Source organism: Lepisosteus platostomus, chromosome 4 (assembly GCF_059453375.1).
Source record: "Lepisosteus platostomus isolate fLepPlt1 chromosome 4, fLepPlt1.hap1, whole genome shotgun sequence".
Classification (NCBI taxonomy): domain Eukaryota; kingdom Metazoa; phylum Chordata; class Actinopteri; order Semionotiformes; family Lepisosteidae; genus Lepisosteus; species Lepisosteus platostomus.
The window spans coordinates 26716881-26732135 of NC_142614.1; the positions used below are offsets into that span (position 1 = coordinate 26716881).

At 40.0% G+C, this 15255-nt stretch overlaps 1 long non-coding RNA gene across 5 annotated transcripts in view; it reads left to right on the forward strand.

Annotated features, from left to right (window-relative positions):
• The window catches only part of LOC148673045 (uncharacterized), a 44813-nt gene that overhangs the window by 28959 nt on the left and 599 nt on the right, over positions 1 to 15255 (forward strand). For all 5 annotated transcript variants that reach the window (XR_015935919.1, XR_015935920.1, XR_015935921.1 and 2 more), the window contains 3 exons: positions 1294 to 7463; positions 12047 to 12108; positions 14258 to 15252. This is a non-coding gene — a long non-coding RNA (uncharacterized LOC148673045). The remainder of the gene's footprint in view (positions 1 to 1293; positions 7464 to 12046; positions 12109 to 14257; positions 15253 to 15255) is intronic.

The following is a 15255-nucleotide window of genomic DNA, read 5'->3' on the forward strand; positions in this document are numbered from 1 at the left end:
CGTAATGACTAATGTAATGTGATGTACTGTATGAGCAAGTTGTGCAGCAGACATTTCACCACAAAAATGTTCCAACATGATCTGCATGCAGAGTTAACAAGCAAGTTCCATTGATCAGCAAAACCATCTTGGAGTCGAGAACAATATTTCTATTGGATTAAAAGAGATGTATTCACAAGCCCGCTTGTTTACAACGTCATAGGGCCGCACACGTCACCGGAAGTTTTGTTGCCTTGTTCTGAATCGCAGAACATGGCGCTGTGCATATCTGTAATGTTGTCTATTTTGTGATGTAAATTGGCAGTTTTACAGGTAACTATGTACATTTTACTATTATTGCAATTTGAATGCACTCATCAATGCTGATTCTTTCTAACCCTGAGGTATGAAAAAAGCATTGCAGATCCCCTTTAACATTTTACATCTTACAGCTATGAGACCAGAAATAATCTGTCAGCAATTTAAGCACAGAAGAAATTAGAAGATTATTCCAAAATATGTATCCTACCCAAAATGAATCAACAAAGAAACTGTGAAGGGCTCAGCAGTGTCTCGATCAGTGTAAAAACTGCACATGGAGTAAATAGTTCATTCTATGACCTATCTATTGCTAGTTAGAGTCCTGGTTTAGTCACTCATTGGACTATGACTGCGAGTACAGTATTGACCATATACATCAAGAAATGCCAAGGCTGATTGGGATACAGCCAGCTATAGTGGAAATTGCATGGTGTTAGCCTGTGAAAATAAAAGAGAGAAATTTGGTTAACCGTGGAAATCTAAACTTAAATACCCATCATACCATCCATCCATTGTCTTGGTCATACTGGTAGGCTAATTGAATTCTGGGAAAATTAGCCCTGGTGTGACTGTATGCGTATTTGTGTCTGTGTGTACCCTTTGATGAACTGGCAACCAATCCAGTGTGAGTCCAGCCTTGTGCCCGTTGAAAAATGGATATAAAGTATTTTTTGTCCTCATTAATAAGGAAAGGGAGCACCCCTAAAGCCAAAATGCAGCCTGAAAGCAAATCTTATTATTCTGTATTTCGTTAAGCCAGTTCAATACACATTGCTTCAGCGAAACGTTTGGATAAATTCAAACGTAAAACTCCCGATCATGAAAGGTTGCAGGTTACACAGGACATAAAAACAGTTTTTTTACAGGAAGTTAGCTGTGAACTTTTTTTTATTGACAAATTTATCTTGTAAAACCTTTCTCAGTTTCACCTTCAAAAAGCGAAACCTGGTGTAGTGTGTTTTATTCTTTTCTGTTTCGTCCTTCACTTCACAGGCTCAGTGGAACCCTGGAAAAGATGCACTGTGGCTGAGAGAAGAGGAAGAGGAGAGAACACCACCATTATATTTAAGCATTATGGCACCACAGAACATAATGTGGTTTCGCCAGATAACAACTGTCCAGGGAGCTCATCAAGTTCTTCACTTCCAGGGAACAACCAAGCAAAAAATCCAAAAAATGCACAATCATATAGAGGTCAGAAAAGTGGAATAGGAAATGTGCAGGTTTCATGTAATGAAAACTCCACCGATCAACAGTGGGCACTTTCATATTTTTCCTCTGGATCTATGCCTTCTTTCAGTTATATCAACGAGGCACAAACAGAAATAAACTGGACATCAGAGGCACTATCCTCTTTCACGGAAGGTAAAGTGCATCTTGGGAAGCCCATGAGTGTGTTGAGTCCTCCTTCCAAGGATGTAGAGATTGAACAATCATACCCCGGTAGGCACTATTTAACAGCAAGTCCTGGTGACTCAGTTTATAATAGGACAGATAAGTACCAGAATACCTTTAACCTGCAAATGATGAGCAAATCTGCCACACAACCATCTAGTGAGCTTTCTACCACTGTCATCACGTCACGACTTGTGAAAGACCCCAGATTAAATGGAAGAGAAAAGGATAGCTTGAAAAGAAAAATCAATGAAGAGCCAGGCTTAGAACCACATCTGAGAAAGCTATGTGTTTACCCTGCCTCACAGTCTCATACTGAACCAGTTTCAGAAAATGATTTGTACAGCCCCAACGTGCAAGTGCCTGAAAATAAGCATCCTTCAAGAAAGAAACCCCATGCTAAAGCCATTGCAGGACATGACAGTCGAAATAGTATAATGAGGATGAACAAAGGTGTAGGGGCATCTCGGGTAACTCATCCCAAAGGACCGTTCCTACATGCTCCTTCTACACACAACAAGCAGGATCTTCCCATAGATCTGCTCAAAATGAAATTTCAGAAATACTCCCTGTACCTTGTGATGACAGAAAAGGAAAGAATCGCAAAGGTTCGTTCTCTGAAAAATGTGCCTTTAGAGGAAAAAGAACTTTTACTCCGCAGAATTAGGTTTTATGAAAAATATTTCAAGAGGTATGGCAAGCATTTGCTTCACCAAGAAGATAGCTCTGTGGTAAGGGATATTCATAGAGCTCCCAGAGTTCCATGTGGACAGTTCTTGTACAGTAAAGGCACCAGCACTGAGCGTTGCTCTGTGCAGCAGGTAAAAGCTGAAGCTGATGGCCAAAAGGTGTCCAAAATGATTTTAGATGGACAACAGAAACTGAGTTTAGTAAACATGTCACATAGCACTGAAGAATTTCCAGAGAAAACTGATGTGGTACCAGATGAATCCAGACCTGACCTTTCTGTGAATGCTGTAGATTTAAAAGAGAGCTGCATTAAAGGCAATTATAAACCCTTATTGAACATTGGAGGGGCAGATTCTCAAGTGAACCTGACAAATAAGATACCAGGTGGTGATTCTATATCCACAGTGAAGGAAAGTGAACTTGACACAGAGCAACACTGTAGTACATCAGGGAATCAGGTCACAGAGTCAGCAGAAGCTCCTCCAGAATGCCAGTCTGCTGCAGTAGGACAAAGTCTTCATCTGCCAGACGAATTGCAACTGGGACGTACAAAACAAAACCTGAATCATTATGAGGCAGGTTATAATTTTGACTTAACTTTAGAGACATCTTCCAGTTTGGATCACACACATCTACAAAAGTCTATTACCATGAAAACCTACAAGGGGTCTTGCGAGAATCCAATAGAAGCAACAACATCCAGTGCAGAGACAATGGATGTTGATCACTTTTACTTTCTTTGTGAACACCAACAAGATTCAGCAGGAAAGTTGGAAGGTTCAGAGCTTAGAAGTGAAGAAGCAGTGCATTCTGAACAAGAAAGTGCAAATGCAGAGGAATATTGCACCAATGATTTGTGTATTTCCCACTATGAAGAGGTATCCTATGGTGATGTTTCAGACAACGGGGAGGCTATTGAGTGCGATCTCTTTAGTCAGAACCACTTGCAACACAAAACAGCACAATTAGAAGCAGGCAACATGCGCCATACCAGCTCAACACATATTAAGAAAAGGGATGGTGGATGTGACACACAGGCTTCTCACACAACTGGAAACGAAAGTGAAGATTCGCCATGTAATTATGAATCTGAGGAGGCTGAAAGGGAATGTTGTGAGACTCATGCCATTAAGGATGGTGTTAGTTCCTCAGATAAAGTGTACTGGTTTTTACACCGAAGAATACAATTTGGACAGATGATAAGTACAGCATCACGCCCACATGCAATAAAAACTGCTTCAAATGCAGGTTCCCTGAAAGACATGGCCAATCATTCCAGTTTGTCTGAGTACATGACTGAAATGAAACACGAAGTCTCCCGGGCCACAAAGAAACCAAATTTCCAGATTACAATTAAATGTGATGCCAGGGATTCCTGTATCACCAGCCCACAGTTATGTAAGCTGCCTTTTTTTAAAAAACCTTCATATAATGAAACCGAGCATAAAAGGATAAAACAAATCATGAGCTCATCAGCATTGGATGGTGTATCGTCTAATGGAACTGTATCTTTATGTGCTCAACAACCTGAAAACATATGCATTTCTTCCCCTACAAAAGACAATGGATATGTTCCAAAAGATCCTGTTTTTTCTAATTGCAAAGAACAAAAAACTGTCACTTATGATACATCCTTCAGTAAAACAAAGATTGAAGGGTATATTGGACACGTATCAGAGATCAGTCAAAGTGATCTTGCACAAAAACAAAAAGATATCACAACTGACTTCAAGCCATTTCATGAAGGTACTGACATTTCGGACTCTGAGCCTTCACACCTGCTTAAAAATCATACTGAAATGAAAATGACACTTCAGGGAAAGATAGGGTTTTCATCTCACAGAACGGTTCATAAATGCCTTTCTGATAATTCAGGAGAGCAGTTTGAATTAGAAAATAAGATTAAAGCGTTTGAACAAAACAGATCTATTTTGCTGAATAGCATTTGTGTGCAAAGCCATGCAAATTGTTTTGACCTTGGTGCAGATGTAGATGTCAGATGTGATCACAGTACAGCTGCAGAAGACTCTTCACACAATCTGCTGATCCCTGCAACCAGCCAGTCCAAATCTCCAGAAGGGAAGCAATCAGCTGGACAGATTGTTGACATTGGCATGACCTCGTACTTCAACATAAATAGTAATGCTGGGAAAAAATCCAAGATCTCCACTGTTTTCAAAAACAATCAAGCGAGACTTTTTAGGAAACATACAGGCTTTTCCACATTGTGTCAAAGAAAGAAATTGCATAAAACGTTTATAAAAGCGCCAGGAGGTCTGAACAGGATTTCCAAGTCTGCTACACAACCCACTGTATTGATTTCAAAAGTAGGTGTGAAAAGAATTCAAATGTCCAGGAAAAACAATTCTAAGGTGCTAAGAAATGTTTGGAAGGCTCAGCACCTGAAAAACTTTATGAATTTTAAGGTGGTCAAGTCTCTAACAGCTGTAGCCAGAAAAAAAATCCAGATGAAAAAGTGTCAATATGCAAAGAATAACCAGGAGGAAGCTCATATTTCTTGTAGCTTCAACCCCTCTGCGAGTAAAGAGGAAGAGTCAAATTTACTGCAGAATGTATGTGATGAACAGAAGAATTGGGAAGAAAAGCTTCTTGTTACAGAGGACATCAAAGAGCCTGGCAGCACACATGTTTCAAATTTACCTTTCACTGCTCCTGTTCCAAATGAGGATTATTTGAATACTCCCCAGGTAGAGGACTCTGCAAAAACACAAGAATGCCAAAGTAAAAAGGTCTGGGGGTCAACAGAGCTTTGTGGTTCAATCTTTCAATCTAGCCTGACTCCTTTCAGATCAATAATGGCAGAAAATGAAAAGAGTCTTTCTTGTGCATTTCCTATAACGGCTGAAAAAGCAATGCCAGTTGACATCCATGTAACAGAGACAGAGGAAGTGGCAAGGCCTAATATCAGTATATCTCACGCCCAGGAAACCTTATCGGCTGGTGAAAATATGGATTACCTGCTGAAAATTCATTCTGAGCCACGTGTTAATCCATTGGAAAATGCAGTTAGCCTTTGCACCTCTGGAGCAGAGGTTGTGACAGATATTGATTCTTGGGAACCTAGCAAATTAGAGAATAAAAATACAGACATGGTAATCCCTGCATTGCCAAAAGACAAAGAGAAGTTGGAGCTGTTGAAAGAAAATACTGGGATGGATAGTATGACTTCCCATGAAGGACAGACTGCAAGAAATGAAAATTCAGAATTTAAATACTTCTCTCAAGGGGCAGAATCTAGTATTGAGTTCACAACAGGCTCACACCGCAGGGAGAAATCAAAGAAGGACAAGGAGGATGTCAAAAAGACTAACAGTACTTGTTTATCCTGCTCTTCAGGGAAATGGAAGCCCAAGCACTACCTACAGAAGAATAATGCCCCTGAAGCAGATGATGATAGAGGCAAATCCCTTTACAATGTACATCAAACGGGTAGTTTTGCTGCTAGGCTGACAGAAATATTCAATGTTACCTTGAATTATTCTAATACAAATGAAAGGGACATTGACACAGGCAGTCATCAAACTGGAAAATGTTCCAGGTTATTATACCAAACTGAGAATCATTCTCCAAATGATTTTGCAAAGACAGCGGATACCCTTTGCAGTTCTAAAGGTAAAGACCCAAATAGGTTAAGTGCAATTTTGAGTGAAAAACAGAGCTGCCGCAGAGGCTCCAGAAAGGATTTTGAAGTCATGACAAGTGCTGAACAAGTCAACCAACATTTTACACAGCAGTTACCCGAAGCAGACAAACAAAAAGACAGACATCAAACAAAATCTCTATCAATCCTGCCTGACACTAAGATTCAGATGGAATCTTACAGCTATAATCTATTTAGAGTAGCAAGTGGCAGTGTTTGGCACCCTTGCAAAGATGAAATGGGAGACTCATTTACACTAATCAAACAAACAGAAACTGTTAAGAATCATCATGAAATAGAACCCAGTCACTCCAAAATTGATTTATTTTACACTACATTAAAAATAGACTATAGTGTGAAAGACATATCAAATACTCTAAAGGAGGCTGATGCTGCATTATTGTTGGATCAGTTATATCCCCTGAGATCAAAATGCAGGGAGATGCTTACCTCATTTGTTTCAGCCTTTGAGAGAGATCAGTGTGTGACCTTCAAGGAAGCTTTTATTTCGAAAGACCTAATCATGGAGAAACATCTAAAAGGCTTAGCCGAACCCATAAAGCTGAAATATAGAGCGCTGAACTCATTTCTAGAGCTCCAAATGATGATGGAAGCAATGCAATTTGTGGAAAACAAAATAAGTTTCCTGAATGGATCACCAACATTCAGGAGTTTACTTTGGTATGACCCATCTCTGTACAGTGAGCTCAAGAAAGGTAAGAATGGATTCCAGCAGCAGTCATCTTTGTACCCACAATTCCAGGAATGTCTTGCGCAATATGGCTACAGTGAGTTGAGAAAACACCACTCTTATTTCTCTTCACCCACATGTTTGCACACCAAAGAAACTTCTTATTACTTGTTCCTGAAGAACAGAAGGGAAAGAGCTGAGAGCCTGGCTGCAGTACATAATTACACTGACTATGGCAGTTTCTTTTTTTCAGTACCTCTGTCATGTGGCATCAACTTTGGGAATAGCATAGAAGACTTGCAACTTCTTCTAAGAAATATTTGCTCTTTCATGCGAAACCTTCCAAAAGAGGTTTTGTGCAACAGCTTCGATTTCGCAAAGGTGGTGCATCTTTCCATCATACGAAGGCTGGTTTGTGAAAAGGTCAACTTCCTGATGAGCAACAAAGACATCAATTCAAAAGCCTCATGGTTTGGGTTCGAACACATTCTGTTTGATGTTGCAAAGACTCTGGTGTGGAAGGACCTCAAGGAGCAGGAAAGTGGTACAATCCAATACACAGGTGTGAAGCAGAGGACCGTGTTGCAGGTTAATAACATTGCTGTTCGCCATCAGCAGAAACTCTATGACAAGATTGTGTCTGACTGTGTAGCTGCTACTTCAGGATCCAAACCCAGAGCAAACCAACACTCCTGCTCAATGAATGGGAAACAAGAAGCTGTACAGGTAAACAGCTGTCTGCCTGGTCAATCAGTTGTTAGCTTGTTAGAAATCAGAAAGTTTGTCTTATTTGATGTTCTAATTGTTTTCAACTTAGTGATTTGTGAAGGTAGACAATGCTAAGAGTCCTATGTGACAAATATTTTGTGTTTTCTCCTGCTCATCATTGGTGAAATCCTAATAATAGCACACAAAGGACTTACTAGCACAAATGTACTAAAAAAAGAAAATATGTTTTTAAATTATTGGATTTTCTAGGATATAACTTAAAAGTAATCAATCTAGATATCAATTAACTGGCCATTGTAGTGATGTTTATGGCCATATTTTCAAATCTAGTACCAGAAAAACGCTAACTCTAAAATGGAATTATTTCCTGTCAAGTATTGATGGGAAGACAGTGAAATAAAAGGTATGACTTTGGACTCATGACTGGCAGGTTGTGGGTCCCAGTCTCTGCTGCAGACACTGATGTTGTACCTTGAGAGAGGTACTTTACCCAATTGTTTGTCTTCTCAGACTAAAGATTGGAAAAACACTTATTTCCTTAAGTAAAAGAGAAAAAAATAAAAGGAAAAATACAAAGGAATCTTAGTGGATAAAGGAAGAATAGAATAATGCAAAATAAGGAAATAGAAGAAAATACTTATCTTTGTTTATCAATTACATTTTGAATGATTGATAATTTGTTTATTTTGGAGCCCAATTCCAGGTAGAACCACATGCTCCAAATCATCCTGCTGAATTACCGCTCTACAGTGTGAGGAAGTCTGATTGGAACCTCAGAAACATATGATCCCAGCTTTTTGGTGATGGTCTTGTAAAATTTGGTTGATAATTAAACTCAGCTGTTTTTTATAACATGTAACCATCCGGTTATACTCATAATTACTGGAACCAGCATAATAGAATGATTTACATAGCTCTTGGTCGGAATGACAGTGAGAATTTTGTGCCACATGCGCCATCTTAACTATGTCACGATAGCGCCCAGCATCCCAAGGGAAGTTTCTTGGTCCCATTGTCGGGTCTCCTGAAGTAGATTACCCTATCATCTTTAAAATCAAAATTTAAAATGGAAAATGTAAGTGATGGTGCTCGTGCTGACGACAACTGTTTGTATTGATAAACAATGATAATAATTCTTTACACTTTTTTGGTCACTCCACTCTAAGTGGACTTCCTGTCATCTCTGATGTGTAACACCCACTTGGATGACACAATGACAACCAAAGTGCACCAGTACACTCACCACACACCAGCTATCAGTGGGGAGGAGAACAGAGTGATGAAGCCAGTTCATAGATTATTAGGAGGCCAGAGATTGGTAAAGGCCAGGGGGAATTTGGTCAGGACACAGGGGTAACACCCCTAATCTTTTCGAGAAATGCCCTGGGATTTCACTACAGAGAGTCAGGACCTCAGTTTTATGCTTCATCTTAAGGACAGAGCCTTTTTTACAGTATAGTGTCCCCTTCCCTCTGCATTAGGGGCATTGGGATCCACAAAAACTGCAAGGCAAGCACTTACTGATTCCTACTAACTCCCCTTCCAGCAGCAGCCTTAGCTTTCCCAAAAGGTCTCAGCCAGGCAGTGCCAGATTTCCCATTAGGCACTATAGGCACCAACAGTCTTCAAACACCAAATGCCAGTAGCCAGGCACTCAGGCTTAGCTTCAGTGGGTTCCCAATTGTGAGCTGAAGTGTGATAGAGCTGCTGGCTACATCAGCAAAATTAAAATTAGATATGGATAGATGTTTGCCCGTTATGCCTTGTTAATATCGACAATTTACTTTCTCACATTTCATGTTTCATGTTTCATATGTAAATGTCAATGATAAAGTGTACAATGTTTTAAAAGATGTTTTTTAAATGTTTTTGTCATCTCTGCTGTTCAAGGATTAAGTGATAAATCTTATCGAACCAATTTTATATAATTATGACATTGAATATGATATTTTCATGGTAAAAACGAAAACCTTTGGTTTAAAATATATTGATGTACTTAACCATATGTACTGTAATTGAGACAGACACTGCATTACTGTCTACACTGCACACATTACAGTTAAGGCATGAAACATTGCTATACAGTATATCATTGTACCCTACAGGAAAATCATCCCCTTTTAGGGTGCAACGTCTGACACAACAGAATACAGTAATATTTTTACAGTCAATGTCCAGATTGCACTGTGCTAAAAGTCATTTCTAGTGTAAAAAACCTTTGTGAAGACATCTCATTATCCATGGGCTTTAGCAGTAAAATAAGATAAAAATAGTCAAGTGAAATGTTTCAGAACAGGAAAGCTTATCTAGTGAATGTGTAGTGCATCATATTGTTTTTCAACAATGAAGATAGCTTGTATCATAAGCAATACAGCAGGTCTCAGTGCACCGTACTTTCCTGACAAAACCACAGAGATAACTTCTTTAGGAGATCCCACTTCAAGGTGAAAAGGTAGCTCAAGATTAGGCTGAGTACAGTACGGAGCTTGCACCAGTGATTATCTGAGATGTTTGAACAGCTGTGGAACATTTCTCAGTCCATTCAGAAAAGCTGTAAAATTCTTCTGGAGCTCCCCTGTACACCAAAGACTGGTTTTGCACATTCTGGAAACTCAGGAATAAAGTCTTTCTGATAGCCAAGCAAGCCTAGGAAAGAAGGATGTGCGATCTTTCTGACAAGCAAGGGCAGTTTAGAATGAGTTGTGTCTTTGCTGCCTCAGGTGACTTTCCTTACAGACTAGTTACAGCCCCACCATACATCACAGAGCCCTATAAAAACTGTATTTTTTTTACTTGAAACTGGGGTCTTGAATTTGCAGTTTTTAAGTTGCTATAGTCTGTAGAATGTCATTGACGTACTGGAAAAAGCTCCAGGGTTTAATTTTATTGCAACAGCTCGGCAAGCCATTTTTGTAGAAAGATGAGAGTGTTTATCACCATAGCCAATTGATTGATTTAGAGCTAGTCTGTGGAAAGCATAAACTCTGACACGTTCTTCTCATTGTTTACGTAGAGTAAACCTCACCAGCCTCATGCATTACTAAAATATCAGTCTAGTCAGCATCCATGCTTACTTCAATTATGTGTAATAATGTTCTTAGAGTGAGAGAATGAGCTGTACTGTCACTCCGATGTACATATATTTGAATTTGAGCAATACGTCAAATGCAAAGTACTTCAAGATCAGTGTCAGAAGCAGTAATACAATATTGTATTTCACACTGGTCACTAAAGGTTTCAGATTTTCTCTCTCTGAAATTATCAGTTGCACAACACATTTTAAAGCACTCCTTGTTGTAACCCCAGATACAGGGGGAGTTTAGATTGATAAGAAAGCTACTCTCTCTCTCGTTTATTCTCAAGCCATAATTTTGATCATCATTTTCATCAGAGCAGGGTTTTTTCATGGCTTCATTCTTACTTTAGCCTTCAAGGTCTCCATTATTTGTGAACATTTGCAGTGTATGAGCTGGAGAAAGTGCTTAGGGCTTGTGTTAAGGCGCCATTTGCACAGATAACTTATGCTGTGACTGGATATTCTCTGCCCTCTGTCTGTCCAATTTGTGTTGTTCAGAAGTGAAGGTCATTGTAACTGCAGAGGGGAAAGACTTAACTTGCTGCTATAAGTCTGCAGTCCTCCTCAGTAAACTAGCTTTTTCACAAGTTACCATTTTCAACTTATCATTTGGGTCCTGAACTACAGTAACTCACTAATCAAGGCAACGAAGTCCCAGTCCATAAATTCATGAATATTTAATCTGCTTTTTTCTTAACCTTCTCCTCCTTCAATTGAGCTAACAATAATTCAGAAACTTGCAAAGGATCATTTGATTTGTTTTTTTGCTGTCAGCCTACTCTTAATGGGACATCGATCTGCTTTATCCTGGAGGATCTCCCATCACTAGCTAATTCCCAAATTGTGTATAAATATTTAGGTGTGCTAAAAGAAGTAAAAAGTTATTCTTTATTCATAGGCTCGAGGTTCTATTTAATATACTGTACAGTTTAAAGTGATGAGGCATTATTTTGAATTTTTATACATCTTTAGAAAGGTATTTACAACCAGCTTTAAAGGACCACTGTCAACACCTTTCATTTGAAAACATAATTTGTATAAGGCTGTTTCATAATTTATTAGCTGTTTGTTCCACTAGGAAAAGCACTGCTGCAGGATTCTAGGATCCTGTCTACGCTAGATAGCAACAGTGCCAAACTTCAGCTTGTTATCGTCAGATCATAGAAGCAAAGGAAAGGTTGAGCCTGTTCAGTTCAGTGAGACAGTAGATGGCGCTCTTCCCTCGGTACTGAAATTTCTCTAACTGCGTTTGGTGTGGTGACGGCGGACACTCCGCTGTAGGAGGTCTCGTCCTTCATATAAGACTTTGAGCTACAATTCTGGGTTTGCACAGTGTGATCCCTTCCCCACCTGATCAGCTGTGAATCAGGGCTGCTGGTGCACAGCGGTGTTGAACACAGACTTCTTTTTAGTTCTGTGTTGAAGTGAGTGAAATACACCATCCTGTTCTGCGTGTTTCTTTTTAACTGTGTCGAAATGTTCTTCATGTTTAATATATTTTCAGAGCAAAGACACATATCCGGCAGACTATTTGGCGAAAAACGATAGCATGCCTGATAACGAAAGGTGAGAGCTGTTGAACAATGTGCCACCTGCTCATAGTATCACCCGCTGCCACATTCGTCTGTGCTCACATGATCTTTTTCAATATGCTGCATGTAACATATGCAATATTTTTTTATATTACTGGACTAGTACTACCTCACTAGTTACAATGTACAGCTTTAACAAATCTTGTGTGCAACACAAAAAGAAAAAAGAAAAATGAGCTGTACATTCCACAATAGATGAGAACCTTTTAATACAGTCTATTGAGTGCCAAATACCATGGAGTGTCAGTCATTTGCTTCATCGATTAGGTTTAAAACGTTTTCACATAAGAAAAACTACTATATTTTTAAAGATAAAAATCTACTATGTCATGCATTTATATTTTCACTAACCACTCTATTTCTGTATATGTCTTAAGATTTTGTGCAATTTATGAAGCAGTCTTTATGTTTGGGCTCACACTATTGACCGCTGTAACCACAGGGCGTGATTGACAAAGTGCCAACAGGATCTTCTAATCCATTAGCGATCAAGCCTTTCATGTTTTAATGCACTACAAGCATTGTACAGGAGGCTCTACGCCGATTGGAGGAAAACCTATCTCGCTATGAAGCTACGGATGTCCCAGAGATGGTGGGGGTCATTGCTGAGTTAGTTGGGCTGAGTGGTTTGTTGGCATTCTTGTGCTGTTCCACTGGAACTAGGAAAGTCATGGCCAGATAGTCCCAGCTCTACCACTAGCAGTGATCAAACCATCCTACACTGCAGAACAGGGGGGAGCCCAGGTCATAGTTGTCTACTAACCCAGGCTTGTGATCTTGACATGGAGACCACAGTACTCCATCTTAAGAACTCAGTTTTAAATAATTAACAAATAAGAAAATGTTTGAAGCGTGAAAAAGGTGCATTGAAGTTGTACTTGATGATATCACCAGCAGCCATATCACTCTGCAACTCACAACTGGCAACCCACTGAAGCTAAGCAGCTGTGAGCCTGGTCAGTACCTGCATGGGAGACCTCCTGGGAAAAACTAAGGTTGCTGCTGGAAGATGTGTTAGTGGAGCCAGCAGGGGGCAATCACCCAGTAGTCCATGTGGGTCCTAATGCCCCAGTATAGTGATGGGGACACTATACTGTAAACAGGTGCTGTCCTTTGGATGAGATGTAAAACTGAGGTCCTGACTCTCTGTGGTCATTAAAAATCCCAGGGTCTTGTAAAGAGTAGGGCTCTGGCATCCTGGCCAATTTTCCTATTGGCCCTTACCAGTAATGACCTCCTAATAATAATAGTAATAATATTACTCTGCTCTCCTCTCCACTGATAGCTGATGTGTGGTTAGCATTCTGGTGTGTTATGGCTGCCGTCGCATCATCCAGGTGTGGCTGCACATTGGTGGTGGTGGGGAGTCCCCATTACCTGTAAAGCGCTTTGAGTGGAGTGTCCAGAAAAGTGCTTTATAAGTGTAAGCAATTATTATTATTATATTGGTGGTCCACTAAAAAACACAGCACAGCCAAATTTGCACTGTATTGTTTTGTACCATACAGTTTTACACAGCCTCCTTTTCCAATATACTATGTATTAGAATGTGAGACCTACATCATGAAAACCTAAACTCTGGAAGACAATAAAGCAACCAAACAGCAAAAGATCTTAGTACTGAAATTGAATGGGTTGGTTTGTTTTGTGAAATTGAGTGGTCGGTGTTAATATTTAACGTTTTTGGACATGATGCACAACTTATTTTATAATTATGAATACTCAGTATTCATAATTCATAATTTATGTGAACATGAATTACTACATTTAAAGTGCCATACTGTGTTCAAAATCTGTGAAACAAAACAAAAACAACCCTTGCAAAAAAAGATAATCATATTTTTTTCTGAGTTCAGTACAGCAGCTAACATACAGTAAAATTAACATAATATACCGGGTGACTTTTAATTTGCAAGGAAGCCTTGTCAGCCCATATTTGAAACCTATAGATATTAGACAAGCCAACAAAGAAAACATATTGTAACTTCTTGGGTTAATTATCTGGTGACGTAAACCAATCAAATGTCAGGTCTGAAAAGACAGCATCTACCGATAACTGTTACACTATTCAATGACCACAAGCCTCAAAATAGTCACGTGCTTATTTATTCTTTTCTCGACAGGAAAGAGTTAAAAACAACTGTCAGTAGACAGCAGCAGCCTGTGACTCTTCCTTCAGGACACATCAAGGACAATGAGGTCATGACCTGTCCTCTGGCAATTAAGGAGATCCAAAACACGTCATTACAGCTGGAGACCACTGCTCTCAGAAATGGTCATGACTCTTTACAGCTACTGCCTCATGTGCAAGCACTTAGTGAGACAATTCTGGAGACAATATATAAACTGCAGAATGGCTCTGAGCAGCAGATTAAAAAAAAAGCCAAATCTTTGGAGCCTTGTCCCCACACATTACCCTCTGAGCAGGGTATGATGTGCGACGTAAATTGCACTCCAAAAACCAAGGTTTCATCTTCTGACTTCGTGCCTGTGGGGAGGGTGTTTGAGCAGCAGCGCACAACATGGGCACCTTGGCACAAAAATCACGGTTCATCCCTGCAGCGTACTCTGCCCTGTCCAGTTTCCCACGCACAACAGCGAGAATGCCACAGGTACCAGCAGCAGCTGAGACCAGCCTGGGGTGAGACAAAGACACTGACTTGTATATCAAACAAAAGGCACCCTGAGAGACGTCCGGGCAGTGAGGGACTTTTAAGGCCCAGCATCCCGGTGTTCTTACAGAACAGCCAGCAGCAGACTCTGTATGCACAGGCACCACACTACTGGAACCAGCCCGTCTTACCCTTTTGGTCTCTGCACCAGGGAGGTGGTGCATGGACACAGCAGCTTCACAGTGCTCCTGTGTGCTCTGGAAGGCAGGAGCTCCAACCAGCCGGTACTCACCATGCATTTGCAAGCACTACAGATCATGGATCTCAGTTTCATCAGCTTCAGGCATTGAACAACTCCTGTCCGTATTACAATTGTGAACCCTTTCTCTTTTGTAATGGGTATCCATTTGGTATGAGCAATTCTCAGATACCTGCAGTGGACTCTCAGCATCTGACGACATTTTATTCTGATCCAAATTGTTCTGCAGCAAGTCAGCCACCACCAGGTA